Source organism: Crocodylus siamensis, chromosome 1 (genome assembly GCF_052110815.1).
Source record: "Crocodylus siamensis isolate JL-2025a chromosome 1, ASM5211081v1, whole genome shotgun sequence".
Classification (NCBI taxonomy): domain Eukaryota; kingdom Metazoa; phylum Chordata; order Crocodylia; family Crocodylidae; genus Crocodylus; species Crocodylus siamensis.
Genome location: NC_143395.1, coordinates 255,916,697 through 255,935,245, shown reverse-complemented (window position 1 = coordinate 255,935,245; position 18,549 = coordinate 255,916,697).

Genomic DNA, 18,549 nt, shown 5'->3' with positions numbered 1-18,549 from the left:
ATCATATATGCCAGCACAAACAACATGTACTTTTTTTTATAAGATGTACCTGAACAGGTAATGAGTCCATTTCAAGGGTTTGATTGGCAAAATAATTTTTTCTCCAGATTGTATAAAGTTACATTAAACAGCTAAGCTACAAACATGCAGATCTCTTCTTAAATAAAGAATCACTCTGAAAACCTAGGAGAAATCTGAATATGCTGCTACTCTAGCTCCTTAAATGTTAGACTGAGAGAGAGTACAGCTTCTTTGTCTCTATTTTCTCAGTATCTTGGGAGAAAATTGATCTAAGTGCTTGTTGAGTGTTGTTTGATAAGTTCAAAGGTTAAACAAGACTTCATGGCACTCTGGGATTGTGGCACTTCCTGAAGAGGGAGATGGGAAACCTGGAGTGCTTAGCCCAAATTTCCTCTTGTGATGACCTTTGATCTTTCACTTTTCTTATGGGATAACTGATATACAATGCCCCCCTTTACTTCAGAGGTTCAGTTTGCACAAAGCCTAAGGAGGCAATGGAAAGAAAGTTTACCAAATAGTTGTCTGGTAGGCTGACATAAAAGCCAAGAAATTTACATTTCCTCACTCTAAAAAAATTATAGAATAGGGGGACTGATTTACATGGCAGAGAAGCTCCATTTCCTCACCTGCTTCCCCCTGCCTGGTTGTGGAGGGAGTAGACAGAGCCTTTTCTTTCTCCTTCCTGTGACAGCCCAGGGGTGGGGCTGGGCCAGTGTTTGCCCAGAGCAGATGTGCACTAGTTGAGGCTAGCCAAGCACCCAGTGGGGGGCCCTGAAATGGCAGCAAAATGCAATCTACATTGAAGTGTGATGGATATGGTACACGTTCAAAAAAGTGCTCTAATCTAAAGTACTTTAGTTTAATACTGTATCCACTGAAGGTTAACTTAGAGCAGGATCTGCCATTTTTAAAGTGCCTTAAATGCCGTGAAGGTCTGTTTTGTTATAACTTTAAAAGTTTTCCTGTGTACTTAACATGCATTAAGTGTAACATCTGTACCAAGCTGTAGGCTGTAACTTCAGAGTCAAAGGTCTTCCTGAGCCACCTGAGCTAACGTAGTTCAGCCCTGCCTCTGTCTAGTCAATGGGATACAAGGGAGTTCTGAAATCCAGCGCAACGGAGCAGACTCAATCGAGTATTAATGATGATACCAAGCTCTGCACTTTTCATGAGAAGATTTAAAAGCACACCACAAAGAAAGTTATTCTTATTTTAGAAATGGGAAAACAGGCACAGAAAGATAACGGGCTTCTACACGTGTGTGCGGAGTCTGTTCTAACACAATGATTAACTGAGTCTTCTGCAGCATGAAAATTGACGCACTCTGGCAACTTTCCATGTCACATGTATCAACGTGCCCGTGCGTCTCCACGCTGAAAAAAATGGTTGTGGTGCACTTTGATATAAAGCACGTTCGAAGAGCTTTAGTTCAAAGTGTCCTGCTGCCATTTTTCCAGTACGGGGATGCATGGTGAGGTTGATATACATGATGTGCAGGCACTTTTAATTAGCACAGCTCACTTATTAAAAGCACCCAATGCCACATCCCAACACATGTAAAAATGCCCAGAGTGACCTGGTCACTGTCACCAGTGAGCCAAAGGCACAGACATAGAATCAAGTTTCCCAAATCTCACCAGAGTGAGCTCTCTAACTGCTAGGCAGCGCTGACCCCATTTCAGTAATAATATTAGTGATAGTGGTGGTATATGCATTATAGACAACATTCTTGCTTACATCCTATTTATTTGATGAATGTTACTTTTTTGCTTATTGTTACAATCTCTGTTCTGGCTGCCTCTCGTAGGTTTATGCTTCTTATGAAACCAGTTGCAGTCTCTGCACATGTTCCTACAGCGTCTGTCTGAGAGATGTGTAAACCTCTGGAATACAATGTGAACCCTGTAATCAATAGAGAGAAAACTATTACTTTCTGGAAGAGGATGTCTTCTTCCACACTTTGATCAGAATTTGATTGCACGCAGGAGGTGAAGAAACAATGAGGTCAGTTTTTTAATGTGCTTGTACAAAGCCACATTTAACATCCCACATGGTTTAGTTAATTTTTCACTCTTAGAATAGGGATTTAATTTTAACTGGAGCAGAACAGGTTATGTGATGTGTCAAACTGAATGCATGCTCCACAAAAGCCTCCCAGATAAAAAGAAAGCAGTACATTGTGCTGAATTGTCATACAAAATTATGGTCAAAATAAGCCCACTTGTGAATGCTTTTCTATTATGTTTTGTTTTGCTAGGGGTAGAAAATTTCCTTTATTTTTAACCTCTACCTCATTTTTGCTTTTGAGTTGGACTACACATCCAATGTAGTGTGCATTCCAGGTTAGGGTCCCCCAACAACAAATTATAGAGCAGGGCAAAAGAGTCTCAGCTCAGAGACTGCCAATCTAGGAAACCTCCTTTCTTTTTACAGTCTGTGGCCCCAGTATATGCATTGCTTATATCAAAGTTGAAGAGAGTTTTTTGCATGGACCACAGCAAATTCCAGCATTCAATGTGGGAAGATACCTGGTGAGTTATTTCAAACTCTAGTGGTTAAGTTGTAGTTTCTGATAGCAAGGTTTCTGTCCAGATAACATGCTGTTTCTGGGACACACAAACAATTCTATGTGGCTTTCTTTCCATTCTTCTTTGATATCAGTTATTACATACGTAGTTTATTGCAGAAAATAATTTTTTTTTAAATGACTAATTGAATAGTCCTCCTTTTTTATTAACGGAACGCAGAACATTTTTTTCAGTGAATCTTTATTTCCCAAAGTTCAGAGCAGCTGAAACTATTCACAAATGTGGGTAGTATTCAGCACCTGGTTTCAGCTGTAAAGGAATGAAGTGGGGAAAAAAAAGGTTTGGATGTGTCAAAACAGGATATTGCAGTCTTTTTCAAAAACAATGTGTTTCATTTTTTAGAGGGGCTGGATCCATGTGCATGTGTGTGTATGTGTTGGGGGGCATTTTTATAATAAACATATGGTAAAGAATAAATTATATATTCATAGGAACTAATTCCATATTTTTTCGTATACCACATGGTCTCAAATAAGATGCACATACTATTTTTGGAAGGCAGAATGTAGAAAAAATAAAAGAGCCAACCTAGAGCTGGCTTTTTCATGGAAAGGCTATGCTGCAAAATAGCTGTCAAACACTGCTACCAATTTGAGAGCATCTTCGAAAGGGTTAACAACAGACTCCACCTCTCCTGCTTGCTGGATGAGAGAGATTACCTGGCAGCTATTGTGCAGCAGTGTCTCCATACGTGTATTTTGATGTAGAAAATCAGTTTCTCCACTTAAGACACGCCCCAGTTTTGGAGGCCGGAATTTTTGGGGAAAGGTGAGTGTGGTATACAAGCAAATGGAATAAAAAATTCTCTGAAATGGAAAATAAAAGCTGAAAGTAGCAGGAGGTGGAGGCTTCTGGCATGCAGGGGACTTTTTTTAAAGATAACTATGCAAGGGAGACTTGTGGACCTTTTTGTCACATGGAAGTGATACTAATGGCATGACTTTATGGAATAGAGCAGTGAATGTCATCTTTGAATGGGTCACTGAATGCCCAAAGTTTCAGAGGCTATGCCAGGAACAGCAGAAACTGTTTGTCCCATCCATTACTTTATCTCTCTTAACATATGTTGGAGCCAAGAATTTCTTTCCTTAATGCCATTATGTTTAGCTTAGTTTTAAATGAACAGAACTATCTTATTTGGCTTTAGCCATGTAAGCAAAATTGGGTTTTATGGCACTATAATAAATGTCTAAAGTTTAAAGAGCCATGAGTGGTTTCTTCCTGTCCTCCATAAACAACAGAAATCCCCTGTGACCAGAATTCCAATAAATGTCTTGACTTGTCATTGAAAACGTTTTTGCACAAGGAAATAATTGCTATTACAGTTTGCGATAAATGTAAACATTTATTTATTGTTGGCAGTAAGTGGCCTGGCACAGTTTGGACAAACTCAAGTACATGTGGGGGCTTTTTTCCAGGCATTGGAGGCAAATACCATACAGAGTTTAATTGGGAGACCTCACTGACTTAAAACATCGCTGTGAAGTTTTAAACCATTATATCCAGTTCTCAGCCCCTTTCCTTCTATAAAACTGTTTAGTTAATATGCCATTCTCCTGCCACTTTACTCTTCATTAATGTGCATGTGTATATTCCCTGAACGGAGTGAAACAGCTTGCCTTTTCCAAAGACCTCTGAAACTTGAGTCATGCTCATTATCTGAGATACAATATCAGGCTAGCTAGAGGATGGCTCAGTGGGTCTTTGTTTCTCCTCCCTGCCCCTCTCTACTTACCGTATAGTTATTTTTTTAGCTTCTCTGATTTCCCCCTTAGAATCATTCATTTGGCTTTTGGAGACAATATGTTGCAGTAACTAACATTCAGTTTCATCCAAAAAATACTTTTAAACAGACTGATGTTTTTATCATCTTCCTGAAGAAGGCCAGATGGCTGGAATTGTTGAAACTGTAAAGAACCTGCAATAAATAAAAATCTGAGTGATGGACTTGTTGCGCATTAATTTTAGGCAGCTCCTTGAGCTCCTAATCCCAGGATTGTCCACATATTAACACCTGAAACTAATCCTAAACTCTTAGGGTTGCCTGTACCCAAGTGCAGAGGCTGCTCCAATATGTTGTAATCACAGCATGTCAGAACAGACTCAGTTAATCGACTCTGCTTTGAAATGTGCCTTAGGTGGCTTAGTTTTATGACACTCCAACCTAGGTTTATCTCTGATCTGTGATACCCTGCTTGTGTTACACTAAGGTATAGCCACTCTAGACTCAACATTAAACTGTAAAAATGGTGGTGGGGGTGCTTGAACTAAAGCTCATTCAATGAGTTTTAGTTCAAGTGCCCCCAGTATCATTTTTAAGGATGGGAATGCTGATACATGAGGCGCTGTAGGAATTTAATTACAGTAGCTCTTGGAGCCACTGTAATTAAAGTGCCCTCCTCCCCCCACCCCTGACGCACATGTAAAAGTGCCCAAGGTGACTTAAAGTTATGACACTCCAGCCTAAGTTTTCTCTGATCTTTTACCTTAAGGTATAACTACTCTAGGCTACACATTAGTATAAATACCTACTCCCATTCCCTACCAGCCCAGATTGGGCCCACTGCCCCCTCTCCTTTCCCCAATACCCCAGGTCTCTGCTTGCTGCCCCCCACCCCATTTACTTGACTACCTGTGCTCTGTCCTGGAAAAGCAGGCAGGGAAGGGTTAACCTGCTTGCCAGGCTGCTGCCACTGCTGCTGCTCTCTGGGCTGGACTCAGCCTAGAGAAGAGCAGCAGGGTGGCAGTGGGGGCTGGGCAGGCAGGTTAACCCCTTCCTGCCTGCTTCCCTGCACAGACAGTGCAGGGAACCACAAGCAATAGTGGGGGTGGGGAACTGGGGGGAGCCCCAGGGTGAAGTGGGAAGCCCAGAGTGGGAAGGGGGGATTCTTACCCTTCAGTCCTCCAGGTCCCTGCTCCAAACTTGAGCTAGTACTAACACTGATCAACATTTGAGCAGCTCACAGTGTAATGTGTAACAAGGCCCTTACAGAGAGAATGGTTAGTCCATGTTATAATTAAGTTGAAATCTAGCTTCCGTTTCAACCTACCTTTTCAGTTGCTCATGCCTTTGTCAAACTAGTTGCTTTTGGGTTCAAATGTTCCATGCTTGCCTCTCTCAGACACAAGTGAATGGTTCTGGAAAGTTTGAGCAAAATCAGTCCAGCTGCATTTTAAGGTGTGTTGGGGAGAATGGAAAGGAAAAGAGAGAAATACTGATCAGAAAAAACATTGTACATATCACTCAGTCCCAAGACAGAAATAACACTCTTGACTTGTTTTGTAAAGGTCACTGAAATCTGCAGCTAAATTCAGAGAAAATCAACTTGGCGGTTGTCTGACCCTGCATAGGAATGCAGGTTTTACCCACTGACACACACGGTTAGTAAGAATTATGCCATTGGACAGACATGCTGAGTAAGTTTCTATATCCACTAGGACATGAGAGAGATGGCATAGCCTTCTTGTTAGAGAGAATTAAGATGAGGAGACAAGGAGGTCTTGGTGGAATTTCAATCAGTGGGTTAGCTTAGGGAGAAAGCTCAGATAGAAGATCGTGTACTGTTGTTGTTTGACCTACCGATGGACACAAACCACAGGACGGGGTTAATTTTGGCCTTGTACTATATGTGTCTATTATATGGAGCAAAGTGTGGATACCACCTGCTCACCTGCAAAAAGGAGCAAAAATGTTGGTGATTCTCAAACAGATGTAAAAAGGCAAGTTGAAAAATCTTCAGTTTCTCAATAAAATACCAAAACATTTCTGCTAAAATATTTCCTTTCAAAATCTGTTGTGAAAATAAGTTGCTTTCTGACCAGTTCTACTTATGAATCCTCCAGTCTGTTTAAGGCTGGAGTATCAGTCCCTCTGAATTATGAGATGTTGTTGTTTCAAGAGGAGAGAAGATTGACAAGCCTTCTGGAGTAAGGGAGGGTTTAGGGACAGGTGGGATATTTAAAAGGCAGTCTGTTGTTTAGGCAGGGAGAGATGCTGGGAAGATAGGCAGCTACAGATTGCCTCTCCAGGGCCCAGATGTACAGTGGGGCTGAAAGAAGAGGTGGCTGAGGGCAGAGGAACAGTGTGTGGAGCCCTGAGCCAGACAGACTATAAAATCCTTGAAGAAGAGGAGTCCTGGTACAAATAGGCTTGCCCATCCTCCAGGATTGTCCTGGAGTCTCCAAAAACTAGATTTAAATGTCCAGGAGACTTCTGGGAGTCACCCAGGACATAAACAGTAGGGTATGCATTAAAATATTAAATGTTGAATTCAATTTATACAGTAGTCTAGTGAGTTTTTAAAATGTAATAGTGATGTGTGTTTGCCTTCCTGATGTAACGTCTACACACTGTTAACCGTAACTGATATACAAAGGCATGCAGGCACGTTGAGATTGTGTGTTGTGTGACCGAGACACTGAAACACACTCTGATGGGGAGGGAATGGCAACCATATGAAAACCCCATCTCCTTGCCGATAGACAGGAATTGTTCTTGGGCTCTTCCAAAACCTGCAAACTGTGCAGGGCTGACTGGGGAGCAGAAAGCCAAGTTTTTCTGCACTCAGCAGTGATCACGCTTGGCTCTGCAGGGTGTGGTTGATTACCTGGGTTCTTAGAATTGAAAACTTAATATAGCTGTATAGCCAGTCAAAAGTTAGATAAAAATAGCTGGTGAAAATGACACTTTGGGATGCAAGGTCTTGGAAATATTGTGTGAGAACAGAGGAACTGAGGTATTTTGGTACTGATTTTCCCCCTCTGATGCATCAAGGAATATGTTTGTAAACTGGGGGTGCCTGAGTGAGCTAACAAGCTCCTCAGACTACGAAGTGTTCAAACTTCTGCTGTAGTTAACACTTTTAGTCGTGACTTTTAGTGTCTACACTTCTAGTGTCTACACTGCTGTTCCACTGGGCTGGCTGCTGCTAACCATGGCCTCTCTCCTCTGTGCACAGGCTAAATCCCTAGTTGTCTTCCAGCAGCTCTGAGCATACCCCCAGAACTCGCTGCCCTGAGCAGGCTTACTGACACGTGCCTTGGGAGCTGCGTTATCTCTGTTTCTGGGATTTCATGTTCTGAGCAGGAGTGAGTTGGCGGGGCATGCTTCATAGCAGCGTTTCCAGGCACAGCAAAGAAGCAGTGTAGACAAACCCTAAATGAATGGGAACTGGTCCGTGTCTTTTCACTACCCTTTTCTAGAGGAGAGAGAAACCTGATCTAGAAAGCTATCCGCATACTTGTATGCACTTGAAAGCAAATGCAGCTAGGAGGAAGCAGAGCTGGTGATGATAGAAGCTAATGCAATGTGCCTGGGCAACATGAAGAGGAAAGGTGGTTTGCCACTGATGATCTCATCCCTCACGCATTTACTCATCTGCAGTTCTGTTTTACATGTGCAAAATGGTTTCCTGAAAGTCTTTCTTTCCAGTTTCAGAGTCTTAGTGCTAATTGCAATAGCGTAATTGTTAATAGCAGAATTTGTAAAACAGCAGCAGTGCTGTACAAAGTTCATGACAAAGTCAAAGGCTTGCTCAGCCATAGCAGCCTGTGGGTGAGTAGTTAACGACACCAATATCTGTAGGCAGTGGCACACATGCACTGCCTTTGACTCCTCAGCTTGAAAGCGAGCTGCCCATTTGCATTTCAGTTGACTGGGGACAGCCTTCAGCGTGAGTCCAGAATAGATCTTGAACTTGTGTCTCTGGAGGCATGAACTGAACTTCTTGGCCGTTCAGCCCCTAGGAATGTGCAAGGCACTAGGGTATTAGGATATTATTAAGAAGTGGTGGTGGAGAAGGAAATCAGTAGACATTTATTTTTTCCCTCAAGACATAATGCACTTACATTTGAATCATATCTGATCACCTTGCAATACTAAAAGCAGGCAATGTGGGAGTTTAAGAACATCCCTTGTTTTATTGGGTCTACCTTGAGAGAGAGAGAGAATGATTCTGCTTCTGTAAGGTGGGCTGGGTGAGACAAAGAGTTGGAGCTGGCATTTCTTCTTCAAGGTTATTTGATAAGTATCCCTTGTGGTAGACAACCACACCAAAATGTCCAAACCTTTAACAGATGGGCTCATACAATGCCAGTTGTGTGATGGCTAATTATTTTGCATATAGCCCATAGAACCTGATATTCAATCTGTGCTTTCATCTCCTCAGCAAGCTATGTCTTGGAATCATTAAGAGATAGCAATAGTAAAATGAGGCTTTAGGGGGTTTTTAGGTGGACACAGTCTTTTTTTTTTAATTACATGTTCTGGAAATGGAACAATTATTTGCTGGTGCTTTTAAAAGATAGTTTCATAGTTTCTATGGTCGGAAGGGACCTGAGCAGATCATCTAGTTCGACCCCCTGCCATGGCAGGAAAGAGTACTGGGGTCAAACGACCCCAGCAAGATGTGCATCTAACCTCCTCTTAAACACCCCCAGGGTAGGAGCCTGCACCACTTCTCTTGGAAGCTGGTTCCAGACCCTAGCCGCCCTGACTGTGAAGTAGCGCTTCCTGATATCCAGCCTAAATCTACCCTCCGCCAGCTTGTGACCGTTATTCCTGGTCACTCCTGGCGGTGCTCGGGGGAACAGTGACTCCCCCAATGCCTGCTGATCCCCCCTGACTAGTTTATAACAGGCTACAAGATCCTCCCTCAGCCTTCTCTTGTGGAGGCTGAACAGGGTCAGGTCCCGTAGCCTCTCCGCATAGGGCTGCCCTGCTGTCCCCTGATCATGCGAGTGGCCCTCCTCTGGACCCTCTCCATGCTGTCCACATCCCTCTTGAAGTGCGGTGCCCAGAACTGGACGCAGTACTCCAGCTGCGGCCTGACCAGTGCCGCACGGAGGGGAAGGATCTCCTCTTTGGACCTGCTCGAGATGCATCTGTGGATGCATGACAAGGTGCGGTTGGCCTTCCTGACTGCCTCCCCACACTGCTGGCCCATATTCATCTTGGAGTCAATGATGACCCCAAGATCCTTTTCCGCCTCCGTGCTGACAAGAGGGGAGTTCCCTAACCTGTAGGTATGGTGCTGGTTGTTCCTCCCGAGGTGCATCACCTTGCACTTGTCTGTGTTGAAACCCATCCTGTTCTCATCCGCCCACCCCTGTAACCTGTCTAGGTCTGATTGTAGCCTGTTGCATCCTTCCAGTGTGCCCACGTCCCCCCACATCTTAGTGTCATCAGCAAATTTGAACAGGGTGCTTTTTACCCCCTCATCCAAATCACTAATGAAGATGTTGAACAGTGTGGGCCCGAGGACCGAGCCCTGCGGATCCCCACTGCCCACGTCCTTCCAGGTTGAGAAGGACCCATCCACTACCACCCTCTGGGTGCGGCCCACCAGCCAGTTGGCAACCCATTTGACTGTGTGGGTGCCTACACCGCAGCCCCCCAGTTTCTTAATGAGAACGGGGTGAGAGACAGTGTCAAAAGCCTTCTGGAAGTCCAGGAAGACTATATCCACTGCTACCCCTGCATCTAATGATCTGGTGATCTGATCGTAAAAGGCCACCAGGTTGGTCTGACAGGACCTGCCACTGATGAACCCGTGTTGGTTGCCCCTAAGCATGCAGTCTCCTGCTGGCCCCTCCTGGATGTGTGCCAGCATAATTTTCTCAAAGTTTGCCTAGGATCAGGGTAAGACTAACTGGCCTATAGTTTTCCGGGTCCTCCTTCCTGCCTTTTTTGAAGATGGGGACCACGTTGGCCCTCTTCCAGTCCTTCGGTACCTCACCAGAGCACCACGAGTGCTCGTAAAGCCGTGCCAGGGGTCCTGCAATGACCCCGGCCAGTTCCTTTAGGACTCTAGGGTGGAGATCATCCGGGCCGGCTGACTTGAATACATCCAACCGCTCCAGAAGCTTTCTAACTAAATCCTTGCTAACCCGTGGCCCAGGTGTGCCTCCACTGGGGCCTGAGGGGGGCCCAGCGTGGAGGTGGCTGTTCTGGTCCCTACTTAGGAAGATGGAGGCAAAGAAATTGTTAAACATGTTAGCTTTGCTGTCTGGTGTGACGACCAAATTTCCCAACGTGTCCTGCAAGGGCCCCACATTACCCGGGACCTTCTTTTTACCCCCTTTGTATTTAAAAAAGGACTTCTTATTGTTCTTAATCTGGGAAGCTAGTCCCAGTTCCATCTCTGCCTTGGCCTTCCTAACTACCCCCCTACATCCCCGAGCAACTACAGAATAGCCCTCCCAGGTGATGACCCATTCTTTCCATTGGGTGTAAGCCTCCTTTTTAGCAAGGAGACATTCCCGGATGCTTTTGGTGAGCCATGGGGGCTTGTGTGCTCTCCTGCTCCCTTTGATCCTCGTTGGGATTACCTTCCTTTGGGCTTGGAGGATTGTCTCCTTAACGAGCGACCACTCTCCTTGGACACCTGGCTCCCGTCCCCTCCGGGACCTCAGCGCTTCTCCAACTATCCTCCTTAACTCGTTGAAGTTTGCCCTCCTAAAATCTAGGGCCGCTGCCTTACTGCATGCCTCTGCTACCTTGTGCTGGATGGTGAATTCCAGCAGGCGATGATCGCCATCACCCAGGTGGTCGAGCACCCGCAGCCCCCTCACCAGGTCATCACCCGTGGCCAGCACTAGGTCCAACAAGGCGTCCCCCCTGGTGGGGCTGTGCACCTCCTGGGTTAGATGGAGGTCCTGCACTCTGGCCAAGAACCTACGTGAGCATTCAGACCTGGCTGACTGTTCTTCCCAGCAGATGTCCGGGAAGTTCAGGTCCCCATGACTACCACATCCTTAGCCTTCACTACCTCTGTGAGCTGACCCAAGAATTCCTGGTCAAGCTCTTCTCCCTGGTTGGGACGTCTGTAGTAGACTCCCACAATTAAGTCTCTTTCCCCTCAACTGCCTTGTACTCTAACCCAAAGCACTTCAGAGTGCCCCTCCTCTGACTCCTTGCTAATTGACGAGGATGTGTATTCCTCCTTAATATAGAGTGCCACGCCCCCACCTTTCCTTCCTATCCTGTCCCTCCTGTACAGCCTATAGCCCCTGACATTCACCGCCCAATCATTTGACATGCTTGACACGGGTCTCCAGAAGGATGGAGCTGAGTTTGAAAAAGGCACTCCAAATTGCTGTCAAATTTTGAAGAAAATAAGGTTCAATTGTGTTTTCAGCTCCCAAAGCAAGTACAGTATGTTCGTCTGAATTTATTTATTTTAGAGATATGACATATGCTTGGAAAATTACTGTGCTGCTCTTGCTTTGATGTAATAGTTTTATATTTCCTGCATGTTGGATGCCAGTAGTGGTACTGTCTAGAACTGCTTAGACGTGTGCCTGAGATGTTAATTGGTGAGGTTGCACTCTTTCTGCTTTGGAAGCCTCAGTTTGAATCCTAGGTTAGGTCAGAAAGGACAGTGAATTGGGCATTCTCATCTCAAGGGAGATGCAGGCTGGGTTAAGGGCATGCTAACAGAAGTGAGGGCTGGAATGATACAAAAGCAATCTTGCCAGTGACGTACCGTGGGTGTCCAGGCACCCAGGGGCTAATGTTTGCATTTGCACGCCCCCCCCCAATCCTTCTCGTAGCAATACTTAGTTATGTCATGCAATAAAAACTCTGAAGCCTGCCCCCCCATTGGTCTGTCACTGACTCTTGCTTCTATCTGGGCTTTCAATCTGGCTCTAGGAAAGGAAGTTCACCCATTTTGAGACTGTTCCAAAATGCTTTGAGGTCAGTGAGACTGTCCATTGACTTGCACAAACTCTGGCCATGCCCCATGTTGCATTAACATTAGTCCCATACCATAGGCATATATTATGAATAACAGACTTACACTTTTCTGTATCTCTTGCAGTTTTGATTAATAGACAGTCCAAAATGCTCTCCCTTACTAGGCTATATCATGGATTCATGGACCCTAAAGATTATGTTGTTGTATCATCTGGCTTGAACATTGTTCCTAGAATTTCACTCAGGATTGGGATCTGGATTCTCCTCCAGTTTTCTTAGTTTTAGGTAAGAATTAACATTTTTCTCTTTTAAAAACATTATATATGACTTTTTTTCTTTTAATGTCTGAATACTTAACCAACATTTAACTGTTTCACTGTGCTCTTCTGACTCTGAGAGAGAGTGTGCATTTCATTAATGCAAAGGAGAGATATTGCCTTGTTAAACTTTCATTCATTTTTAAAAAACCCATCTATGTAACAGAATAACATGAAGGAAGAATTCAAAACAAACAGAATAACATGAAGAAAGAATTGAAAACAAAGTAGTAGTGCATCAGGCGACAGGATTTTCTTTGGTGTTTGTTGAATTGGAAAGGTTTGCTGGTATAGGAGTGCTTATTCCTTTTGTAAGTGAACTCTGTGAAAATGTAATAGTAGGTACTGTATGCTAACTTAAAACCTAACGTGTTATTACTGGCTTTTATACACCTGGTTACCCATTGCTAAAGCTATATGATATTTATTATAACAGGGCAGGACCACTTTGTAATCTGAATACATTGCATTCACACTAGTGACTTGAACAAAGTATTTCTTCATTTCTCCAGCCATTAATGATTTTCTCATAAGAAGCCATGAAGTCAGTTTTGTTGTGTTTGTCAGCTGGGTTTTGACTGTGTGTATTTTGTTCCACAAAGGGGTTATTCAAAGCTCCCCTTCAGCCTTAATTAATTGCAGACCCTCTGGAAGGATAACCCTGTGGGGCTGGGGAGGTTCCAGTCTGGTTTCCATTTAGCCTGTGGGCTGCAGCTAAGCATGCTGAAGCAGTGCTGGGCTGGCACAGCTGTGTGAGCTCAACCACTTTGTAAACTCTCACAGGGCTGCTCTAGTTAGTAACGAAGGGGAGTATTAGAAGGCATTATTTATTGATCATTTTCCAACCAGGAGCTGTGGACTCTCAGCTTGGGACTTTAATCAGAAAATAAGTTTACACAGTTTTAAAAAAATGTATATAGTTTTGAACAAGACCTGTGGAAGCTTTGGGGGACAAACTTCCTATTCACAGCATTTACATCTTCTAGCTGTTAGCTGCGCTTTCTTTAAACCTTTAGTTCTGTGCTGTAATTTTTCTTGACTTCTGTCTTCTCCAAATGCCAAGATCTTATACTAGAGAATCAGTCAAAACTTTATTTTTTTAATACTCCAGCCGTCTCTAAATTCCACTGTATTTTTATTTGATTTGCAAAGGTTAGACTTGTAATAGTAACCTTTCCTGTTGAAAAGTTCCATATATATTAAACATGTATTATGTGCAAATACTGTTGGCAGGTTTATATACTTGGGACTCTTGCCTTATTAACTTCCCATCATCTTGATTTGTGCATTCTTTCTGTCTCTCCTAAATATGTACAATGTCCTGAGAGTACTTCTGTTTGCAGTAGAGGATGTATTTGATAGTATCCAGACTCTGAAGCAGAGCTAAAATGATCTTTTTCTAGATTATTTGTGAATGGTACACTCCCTAATAAAATAGAAAGACCTTCAGGGCATTATGTAACACTTCGGGATGAAAGTCCTGCTGTCCATCTAGTAATCTGTAACTATTTATAAAGCATTTAAATTAAAAAGTACTAGCTGTATAAAGATCAAAAGGAACAGTTACATGCAAATGTCTCCTTTTTCATGAGGATCTGAGGCAGACTGGTGGATTCTTGGGACCAAATTCTATGCTTAAATGTGTATACTGGATTTCAAGTCCAGAATCTGTGCACGACACTCACAGAACTCCCTTTCTCATCTGCAAAAAAATGGAATAGCTGGGGTGGAGGGGCTGGATGTAGTAAAAATTTATCGTACAAAATGACTTTCATACAAATGGTAATCATAAAATGCTTTGCAGAGCAGTAAAGAAATAACAATAGATATAGCAGAAGGAGGAAGATGTTTTTGATGTGTATCAGTCTATGGCCATATGAAACCAGCTAGGGGAATATTTGTCCTTCCAGAAGTTAGATTCATAATTTGAAGCTACCATCACACAAATTGAGAATGTTTTTGTTGTTGTTTAAACACAATCACTGAATAAATGTTGTGTGGTGTTGTACAAAGCTGTAGCAAATACGGTCCCTGCAGCAAGTGGGTATTAAAGGAAAATATGAAGATCATCTGTTCTGACAGTAGCAAGTTCCAGATGCTCCTAAGGATGTCCCAAGAAACCCTAGACTAGAGAAAAACTCAGTGAAAGTAGAGATGTAAGCAAGGATGATACTGAGCAGAACCTGGAAAAGAATAAGAGTCTTGAACTTGCTGTGGGAGGTGTACTAAAGTTGGTGGAAGAACTATGATCTAATAAGAATGGCAGACAAGAAAGATGACCATACCTGGTTTATGATTTGCATTTATCATGGCTAGGAAAATGTAAATATTATTTTAGTGGGTGCAGGTTGCACACACTTCAGTTGAAGCTGTTTCATCATCTTGCTTCATTTCCCATATCATAGTGAAATTTGGGATACACCAGCAAGGGGTGTGAAGCTGTGGTGCTGAGGAGAACTCGGGTTACCAGTTTGGGCAAGTGGGAACTTATTCCCTCCAAAGGACATGATTACATGGGAGAAGTACAGATGGCATGGTACATCCTTACACATAATACAACACACATTGTTCTCCACTTAAAGAGAGACCAGAAGCTGTACTAATATGGTAGGGGCCTAGTGCCATATTATTCAGTTTAACTTCAAAGCAAAAAACAAATATAACTATTGGACTATGCACTCATTTCCTAGAGAATATATTAAGTTTAAAAAAATAAACAACTAGGCAAAAAAAAAGTCAAAAGCTTTTGTTTTATTAGTCCTATAGGGCATGTGTAGATGAAACGGGGGCCCTAAATTGAAGTGGTGGTTTTTTAAAAACACTGCTTCAATTTAGGGTGAAGTAAAACCCCGTGTTGTCTACACCCATGTCTTATGCGTCTCCGGTGGTGAGGAGGGCAGGCGAGCTGCTGGCAGGTGGAGTGGTCCCTGAGTTGCAGGATGGTGTGGGGGTGGCTGGTGCTTCCCTCTGCAGTAGCAGTGCTCCTTCCCCTAGCTCCTGGCGGCACCCACCTGCAGGCACCCCGCTCAGGTTCTCCCAGGGGGCACCACAGCCACGGAGGGAAGGACCAGGTCCCTGTGCAGCTCATGCAGGTAGGCAGGCTCTGGGGGCAGGGGAGAATCAGGTTCACTGCTTTTTTTTTTTTTTCTTTGGTGGGGCCTGCCTTCCCGGGCTGCTGCCAGGCTGCCTGCACATGCTGTCTGCAAAGTCCCTGACCTATACGGAGCCTGGTGCTTCACTCTGCAGCTATCAGGCAGCAAACTAAAACTCCTCAGAGATGATTTAGTTTGCTGTGTCCCTAAGTCATTTAAGGTGCATTATGCTGCTGAATGTGCTACAGTGGCTGGAATTAATGCACAATACGCTGCCAATGCATGCACACACCAGCACCATTAAAGCGGTGCAGTAGCATTTAGTGTGCTTTAAAGTGTTGTACACACATGCTCCTCTCTTTGTCTACACATGCCCATAGTCATTGTAGTTTAAATTTATGCATCTCATTCAGATTTGTAAAATAAAATCTAGTCTTTTTGAGTGTCCTGAAAGTTCTGCCAATACTTCACTGTCAGTCATTTCCACACCTGAGTTAATATTACCATACCTAATTAAAGTCTACAAGGCTGTGAAATAGAAGAGAAACATTACTAGGAATGACTAACAGACAGCAAAGTTGCAGAAGAAAGGCTAGTGTCAACAGTGGAACACCAGGATCTTTAAAAAAGAGAAAGGATCATTAAAACCTATACAATGAAAAAAAATTAGCAAGAATCAGGTAGACCAAAATGAGCCATGCAGTTGTTTGACTTCATTAGTGCTGCCTCAATAGAAATGCTGCTGCTTCTCTCAGGCAGTTGGTTTTAAAGTTTGTGTGGAGCAGAAATCAAGGCATGGTGTGGGAGGTCCACCCCTGCACCCCCCCCCCTCCCCGATACAGCCCTTCATGGTTATCAATACCGTGTAAAACAGAACTTGTGCTTGTCACCCCTGAAGCTGGGTCAATGTGGGAAAGGACTGGGGGGAAGGTATACCTTGTAATCCCCAAACCTGGCAGTGCAGGGAGATTTGAATAAGGCAATAGTTCTCAATTATTTTAGCCTCAAGGCCCCCATACTGTGCCTGAATTTAGTAGCACCCCAGTTGAGAATCGTTGCTTTAGAATCTAAATTTAGAAAAATTATAGAGGATACCTGAGGCTAAAAAGACTGAGAACCACTGATTTACCTGGTGCCAAGAGAGGGCAGGACCTCACCCCAGTTGTCTCTACTCTGTACCATTTACCCTATCCCTGGTCCCCTTACTTGTTTCTAAGGGAAAAAGAGCATCCCCTGCTGCTAAGGCTGCTCCTCTGGGGTCTCAGATGCTGATGGCCACAGCCATCTGTTCCTGCAGCCTCTTCCATCAGCCCTGGGAGTTGCTTGAATTCTGTTTCCTTTAGCCCGGCTGCTTAACCTGACTTAGCATAGCTTATCTGAATCTACTCCTATAAAACAATCTAGGATTTATGACAGGGTGCCAAAGGCCCTGTTACTTTAAAAGGAGAGAGCATCAGGCTAGAGCTGCATTTTGAGGGAAACAAGTGGCATTTTAGCCAACTATTGAGTGAGCAGCTCTCCGATGTAAACTGCAGCAGAGAGGAGCAGGCAACTCACTGAGCCAAGGGGAATACCTGGGCTCAATAAGTTAAGCCCTGGTCCCAGAGAGAGGAGGAATGGCTACAGAGGAGCTGTCAGAAAAGACAGGATCTTGCAGGGCATAGAGATCTGAGATGATTTCAGACCTAGTTAAGGATTACCTGGAGGGCTTAGATGTGTCTAAGTCAGCGGGCCCAGATGACCTTCATCCGCAGGTGCTGAGGGAATTGGCTGGTGTCATTGCGGAGCCATTGGCACGGCTGTTTGAGGACTCCTGGTGCTGAGGCCAAGTCCCTGAGGACTGGAAAAGGGCCAATGTGGTCCCTATTTTCAAGGAGGGGAGGAAGGAAGAGCCTGGCAACTACAGGCCAGTCAGCCTTACTTCTATCCTGGGGAAGGTCTTTGAAAAAATTATCAAGGGCCACATTTGAGAGCCCTGCAGGGAAGTGATGTTGAGGGGTAACCAGCATGGGTTCATGCAAGGCCGATCCTGCCTGACTAACCTGGTCTCTTTCTATGACCAAGTAACAAAGAGCTTAGATGGGAAGGAGGAAGTTGATGTCATCTTCTTGGACTTCCAGAAGGCCTTCGACACAGTGTCCCACCCAGTTCTGGTGGGCAAGCTGAGGGACTGCAGCGGCATTGACGAATGCACAGTCACATGGGTGACAAACTGACTCCAGGGGCGCACCCAGAGGGTGGTGGTGGACAAGTCGATGTGTGGGCAGCGGAGTCTCCCAGGGCTCGGTCCTTGGTCCGGTGCTGTTCGACATCTGCATTAGCGACCTGGACGAGGGTGTGGGGAGCACCCTGTTCAAGTTCGCTGATGACACCAAGCTGTGGGGGAAAGTGAATACACCGGCAGGCAGGGACCACATCCAGGCAGACCTGGATAGGTTGGAGAAGTGGGCGGATCTGAACAGGATGTGGTTCAACAAGGACAAGTGCAGGGTGCTGCACCTGGGGAGAGGGAACCAGCATTATGGTTATAGGTTAGGGGCTGACCCTCTCAGCAGCACAGAGCCAAAGAGGGATTTTGGAGTCAGGATTGACTCCAGGATGAATATGAGTTGCCAATGTGACAAAGCAATAGGCAGAGCCCACTGCACCCTGTCATACATCAACAGGGGCATCACTTAACAGGTCCAGAGAGGTCTTGCTCCCCCTCTATGCAGCGCAGTACTGTGTCCAGTTCTTGGCGCTGCACTTCAAGAGGAACGTGGAGAACCTGGAGAGGGTCCAGAGGAGGCCACTCGTATGGTTGGGGGCCTCCATGGCCAGCCCTATGGGGAGAG